Source organism: Urocitellus parryii, assembly GCF_045843805.1.
Source record: "Urocitellus parryii isolate mUroPar1 chromosome 13 unlocalized genomic scaffold, mUroPar1.hap1 SUPER_13_unloc_15, whole genome shotgun sequence".
NCBI lineage: Eukaryota > Metazoa > Chordata > Mammalia > Rodentia > Sciuridae > Urocitellus > Urocitellus parryii.
The window spans coordinates 816,496-824,096 of NW_027551767.1; the positions used below are offsets into that span (position 1 = coordinate 816,496).

Consider the following 7,601-nt stretch of genomic DNA (forward strand, 5'->3'; position numbering starts at 1 on the left):
GTTTTTATTTCTGCAATAATGCTGTGTTCCTCAAGGCATAAGTACCAAACAATGAAGTAAAAAAAAGTATATTTGATATTTCATGAGCATTATATTTCTCATCACCAAAGAAATTAAATCTTCATTTGACTTCTTTACAACTAAGTCACAGTTTAGAACTATTTATATTTTCATATACACATGAGGGAGACACCATAACCTTTTTCTGTAATTAGGCCTCTGAAGTTTTAATCAGACCCTCCTCTGTGTCTTTGCTCTTACTGAACTGTGTGCACTTACTGTGCAGCTTGCCTCCAATCAAAATCACATGATTTTCTGTCCCATAGTATTTGACTACACGTCTATTAAAACACTTAGAATTTACTTGTGTAATATTTTTTAATACTGTCTCCTGACTAGACCATGAAGACCATGAGGAAAATTAAGTGTTCTTATCTAGCCATTCATTTCCTGTAGGTAGCCTAGTGATTTATCTCATGTAGAAACTCATTAAATGTTGTCAAACTGAATAACTTACTGTCTTGTTTATAGATGCAGCTGGTGGCCCTTATAGCAGAGACTTAATTATTTCTCTTAAACTGCAGGACACTTAATTCATTAGTATATGCTAGGATAAAATTAGACATGTCCAAATATCCAGTTTGTCAATACCTCAAACTGTTCAGAGAATAGGCAGTGTAGAAATAAACAATATAAAAATGCCATAAGATTCTGATGTAAAAAGATGGTTTGCTAGTGATTTTTTCCTCGATCTCTCCCAGTATTCTGACAAGCAGGATACATCTTTTGGTTTTCTAGATTTATCTCTATACATATTCATGTTCACTCATTTGCACTATTTTTTTAAATCAGAGAACTTACTTAGATCAGGTCCAGCATTGTAAGCACTTCCAATTTGTACACACTAAAGGTAATTTAAGGGTTCTTTTGCTGTATAAATATAATTTATCTGTGTCCTACAAGAGCCACAACATGGCTTAATTCATTCTTATCCTACCTGTCCTGCTTCCTTGTATAAATAAAGCTCCAAAGGTCATGTTTTAAATGTGGAGCCATCTGAGTAGGACATTTTCCAATGACAGTGATTCTCATATGCTAGTTAATATCATCTGCAATGACATATAAAAAGCAACAACTTGATTTTTCCTCAGAAAGCTAAATTTTTATTGAATATAAAGGATTATCCTTTATTCTAAGATTGTCCTTCATACTTACTGATGATTTAAATTGAAATTTGCCCTTTCTTTTAATGAAACATTCATGATCAGTTACTGTGAATTTGTACCCTCATAATGTGAAATACTTGAGACAACATATGTTTCAGAATTTAGGTTCATTTTGGATTCTGGAAAGGTAATAAAGTCCATGTATCCTATATGACATAACAGCCACAGCAGGGGCTTAGAGGACACTCCCTAATCAATTACAGTAATGTTTCTGCAGTGAAACATAAGAATATTTATACTACATGAGAGAATAAGCCTGTGAATAGCCTCATGTCAGTTCAGGTCAGGCTTCATTGCCAGATGAGGAGGGTTAGTTGAGATGTTGAATGTAAATGAGTTACAGGCAAGAATAAAAAGGCACGTTTGATTTTCAAATGTTTGAATTTTGAAATTGTGGATGAGAGGTTGCCTTTTAAAATGTTCTTAGGGCAGGAGATGTGGCTCAAGCAGTAACCCGCTCTCCTGGAGTGTGTGAGGCCCGGGTTCGATCCTCAGCACCACATACAGACAAAGATGTTGTGTCCGCCAAATACTAAAAAACAAATAAATAAATATTAAAAAAATAAAATAAAATGTTCTTAGTTTGCAAAATTAAGTTGGCTACCCTGTACAGGACCCCAAGATGTTTTTCTGAAATTTCACTGGTCCACAAAATCTGAAAGCATAGGGAACACTCCTTGAAAGCTTTTGAAGTGAGTGTAACTTTACTTTTATATTCATCCCTAGCCAATAATAATGTCCCTTTCCATTTTGTTTGCAAGGAAATACATTGTCAGTTATAATCTTTGAATGTTGAAAGATTCCCAAACATGCTTTTTTAATTGAAATAATCAAATTTATCTTGTGACAATTTTCAGAGATTAGAGCAGGATAGGTTGCAGTCTAAACCCATTCACAATGTCAAATGGTGGGTTAGGATTTTCCTAAAGGGATGGGTTCTAGCCAGAAAGGTCTTCTTGGTTGTATTTGTTTGGGTCAAATAGAATTGTAAACATAAGACTGGAGGTTGGTCTGTGTTGGGGAAGGGCACAAATATGTATGTGAATTTAGGTTAACTTTGGCATTTGTAGTTTATGTTCCTATTCATCAAATGGAGCTAATAGTTCCCACCCCACAAGTACAAAATGAGTTAGCAGTCATGAAAATACTTGGATGAGGAGGACACTTTAACATGTCAAATGGCTGTTTTGAGAAATAATTTATATACTATGAAGCAATACAATAAAAATAACACAGATATACAATTCTTATCCTAGCAAATTTGTCCAGAAAGTAGACTTGGTACTTTATCCTAGCTAAGCTATAATTAACTCTTGCTTAAAAACTATATTTTTCTTAGCCATTGTGTCAGTTATTTATAGTGTTCTAAATTTAAAATCACATTTTTGCCTGCTTTGTGAAATGTATCTGCTCAATCTCAATTTCCTTCTTGGGAAGGTAGAGATAAAAAAGATAATAAATTAATTAAATCAAGTATATTAAAGTGCACCATGTAAAATAAGGTGACATTACTTGTATTTGTTAAATGTTTTTCTCTTCTATATGTTTAAATTTCTAAAAATATTTACTTTTTAATTGTAGTTAAACACAATACCTTTATTTTATTTATTTACTTATATGTGGTGCTGAGGATTGGACCCAGGGCCCTGCACATGCTAGGCGCGTGCTGTACCACTGAGCCACAATCCCAGCCCTAAATTTTAAATTATATATAAAACCATTTCAGAAATGTGTCCTGTAGACTAAAATAAAACTTAGGTATTTTAACAACAAAACTACACTAGCACACTATACATGACAGCCCTTTTCATGAATGGCACTGAACTGGCAGAGGACAGTTGGACATACTGTTACATACTGAGTGTTCAATAAATATAACCTGGATAGATGAAAAGTAGGGAGGAAAGAAGAGAGAGAGAGAGATGCTAGCCTTTGGGCTTAGGTTCCTTATATCTCTTCTCCATATCATGGCTGCCATTCTTAAATGAAATGCAAAAACTAATTCCTTACAAAATCTACAGTGTGAGAACTGAGAATAAATGGATTTGAAAGATCTCTGAGGAAACATGAAAATTTTCTAAAATTATTATGGTGATATTGGCACGACTCAGTAAATTTACTAAAAAAAACATTGAATTGTATACTTTTTCCAGGTGAATTTTATGATATATCAGTTATAATCCAATAAAACTATTTTTAAAAATTCAAATTACATTTTATTTTAAAAGCTTTGAGGTTCCTTCAGAGGTGCTTATAACTTAATAAAACATATTTATATATAAATATATGTAATTATCAGATGAGGCTGAATGTGCTGGTGCTAAAATAGGGGAATAAAACAAGGTACAGCAGACCCAACAATTGGAGCTTAATCCAGAAGATTCATGAATTACAAGGCAAGGCAAGCCAGGTGATCTTGCAGGATCTAAGCTGCCATTTCTTAAATGGCTGTGACATAAATGGATCTGATACTAGGCAGTTTACATATATTATCAAATTCAACTTTACATTTCTTTTTTTTTTTTTTTGGTACCAGGTGATTGAACCTAGGAGTGGTTAAACACTGAGCCACATCCCCAGCCCTTTGTAAAACACTTTATTTAGGGAGAAGGTCTCATTAAGTTGCTAAGGGCTTCATTAATTTGCTGAGACTAGCTTTGAACTCAAGATCTTCATGCCTAGGCCTCTTGAGCCCCTAGGATTACAGATGTGCACCACCAGACCTCGCTATGTGTATTCTTAAATTATTTAAATATGTCTTGGACTGATTTTCAAAATACTTTGAGGTCAGGTTTAAATGCAGATGTTTTGTTCTTTAATTGAAACTCACCCGTTAGTTGTGTGAGCCAGTGACGGTAAAGTCTTCAGATAGAAAATTGTTTTTTATACAATTTCTTAGGCATATCCTATTTTTGTATACATTAATGGACACTCGCACTTGGAAACATCGTTAAATATGTTTTACCTCACAATTAGGATAAATAGAAGAATGACATGATAATCTCCATATTAAAAAAGGAAAATGATTTGTTCACCAATTAATTGGGTTTGAAATATTCTAGGGATTGACATACTTGTTTGCATATAGGAATAAATATAGCATGCTATTTAAATTGGAGATTATTACTGTTCAAATCCAAAGTATGATGATATTGGCACAACTCAGTAAATTTACTAAAAAATAACATTGAAATGTATACTTTTTTGGCATATAGGGATAAATATAGCTTACTATTTAAATTGGAAATCACAGGATGAGTTCATCACCCAGTGGAAGATGTTGCTAAGTGCAAGTGATTGTGACCCCTCCCTATGGTACTTGTCTTTACGGCTGGGATTCTATAAGATGCTCCCCAAAGACACTTAACTTTTCTCTTGGGAATTTAAGAGGTATGGACCTTCATATTTATTTCCAATTTTTATGAGGAGTCCATAATTTTTCCATTTGAAGATGAGGTGGAAACTTCCTCTTTCTTTGGCAATAAAATGGATGAGGATACCTTGTGCAGCTTTAAAAAAATAGCCCCTCTTAGATCAGCATTTTCTGAAGTGTGGTATACATATTACTAGAAGTAGACAAACACACATAATTGGAATTTGCTTCTTCTTTTAATGCTTATTAGAAAAGAGAATGTCTTGGTTGTGCCATATTTATTATTATATGAATGTTATTGCTGAAGTTAAGATGAGAGCAGGTGTCAGCACCCTATCCAGACCAAGTGATAAATTACTGATGCAGTGCTCAGGTATGCCTCAAAAAAGTGTTGCTACATTTTAAAAAAAATATATCTTTAGTTGTATATAACTTTATTTTATTTATTTTTATATGTGGTGCCTGACACATGCCAGGCAACCACACTGCCACTGAGACACAGCCCAGGCCCTGTTACTGCATTTTTATAGGGATACAGTAAAATCTTATTTTCATAAAATGGTAATAATTAAATATACAACATATTTACACACAATTGTGAATTGGAATCAAAACTGTGCTCTGTTTTTTCTTCCTATTTTATTGTTCAAAGCAACATGTTCAAGGTATATAATATACCTTTATATTTTTTAAATATAAAGGTATATTCTGTGAGGGAAATGTTAATACAAGGGAACGATTTTGATGAAATCAATTATGTATCTTTAGATAGATATTGACACCAAATTTAGTAATTGCTTGAATCATCTACTACTCTTATAGAGTGATCAGCTGTAAAGAAATGTATTATCCCACAAATATGATAAAAAATATTTGAAGTTTGTTTTTTCATAAGCGTGTTGAGAATGAACGTATTTCATTGTATGCCATAAGTTTAGGGACATACATTCTGGTGTGATTCTTTTTAACCCCAAATTTGAAACACACACACACACACACACTATATATATATATATATATATATATATATATATATATATATATATATATATATATAAAAGGTTCCTCAAAATTTCAACATAGAATTAATCTTATAATCTGGATATGCCACTCCTAGATACATACCAAAAGAATTGAAAATTGATAACGAAACAAATCTACACCTATGTAGAACTGTGTACAGGGTAGCACTATTCACAATAGCCAAAGGGTAGACAGGGGAGAATGGGGATCAGTTTCCTCTTGGGGTGGTGAAAATTTTTTATAACAAGATAGAAGGCATGGGCAGGTTGGCTGCTGCAGCTGCAGCTGTGGGAGTCGGGCGCTGCGTGTGAAAGGTCCCAGATGCATCTGCGGTTCCAGCCCCGCCACCCTCAGCCTCTCTCACCCTAGTCTCAGGTCTGGGTGCTGAGGGGAAGAGAAGGCGCTAGCCTTGGGAGCCCCTTGTACACCCCTGGCAGCCTCAGACACCGCCCTCCTTCCCTTCGCTGAGGCTGGCCTCACTGGGTGCTAGGCTTCTCTGCGGAAAGTCGGTGTCAGCGGCGATGGCTGTGTGCTGTGGAGAGTCCTGCTGCCCTCCAGCCTTGCTCCTTTGCCTGGCCCTGCAGGGGCCCGCCCTTCTGCTCGCCTTCTTCATCAGCTGGTTGGAGCAGCGTGGATCTGGGAGGTCTTTGGGCTGAGGAGGTGTCAGCTCCTCAGGCTCCATCGTGTCCGTGGATGGAGACTTCGGGAATCTGCTAAGGAAATTCAAGCTGGTGTTCCTAGGAGAGCAGAGCGTTGGAAAAACGTCCCTGATCACCAGATTCATGAATGACAGTTTTGACAACACTTATCAGGCAACAATTGGCATTGACTTTTTATCAAAAATCATGTACTTGGAGGATCCAACAGTATGATTGCAGTTATGGGACACAGCAGGTCAAGAGCGGTTCAGGAGCTTGATTCCTAGCTACATTCGTGACTCCACTGTGGCAGTTGTTGTTTATGATATGACAAAAGTTAACTCATTCCAGCAAACTACAAAATGGATTGCTGATGTCAGAACAGAAAGAGGAAGTGATGTTATCACCATGCTAGTAGGAAATAAAACAGATCTTGCTGACAAGAGTCAAGTTTCAATTGAGGAAGGAGAGAGGAAAGCCAAAGAGCTGAATGTTATGTTCTTTGAAACCAGAGCAAAAGCAGGATACAATGTAAAGCAGCTCTTCTGACGTGTAGCAGCGGTTTTGCCTGGGATGGAAAGCACACAGGACAGAAGCAGAGAAGATATGATTGACATTAAACTGGAAAAGCATCAGGCCCATCCAGTCAGGGAAGGAAGCTGTTCCTGCTAATCCCTCATGGCATCTTCAACCCTTCTCCAGAAGCTCACTGCTTTGGCTTCTTTACTCTCATTGATTGCAGTGTGAATATTGGCTTTTGTAATATTCCCTTTTGTAATAACGCATTGCAATTCATCATTGCTGCCTATATCGTGGACATGATCCATTAGCTTCACATGCACAAAAAAGTCAGTGTCTTCATTGTTTATATTTTACAAAGAACCAAAAGATTCCAGCATATTCCAGTGATAACCTTAAATATCAGATACATTTTCTTAACATTTTTCTTTTTTAATGTTATGATAATGTACTTTAAAATGATGGAAATCTCAACAATATGAGCATGGCTTGGTTAAGGATCAATATGTTCTCAGCAGCATTTACCCTCCTACTTGATCTTTCCCTGCTTTTCTTACCTTTCTCTTATCTGCATTCCCTATTCTCATCCTCTCACAAAACAAACAGGAGGTGGCAATGCAGCAAACCCATTGGAATTACCCTTCAGTTTTACAGATAGCCACTTTCTTTAGGCTAAGATGTCCAAAATTATTCTTGAGCACTGATATAAATTACTTAGACCCTTTTTGAGGTCAAAACATGGTGGACAATGCTTAAATGAGGAAAGGGTTCTGGTATATCCTCAAAATTAATCCTAATGAACATACTGAGTACTTATAAGTA

At 35.8% G+C, this 7,601-nt stretch overlaps 1 pseudogene; it reads left to right on the plus strand.

The window, feature by feature from the left end:
• Positions 1-6,319: 6,319 nt before the first annotated feature.
• On the plus strand, positions 6,320-6,932 carry LOC144251390 (ras-related protein Rab-6A pseudogene; annotated as a pseudogene).
• The last annotated feature ends 669 nt before the right edge of the window (positions 6,933-7,601 follow it).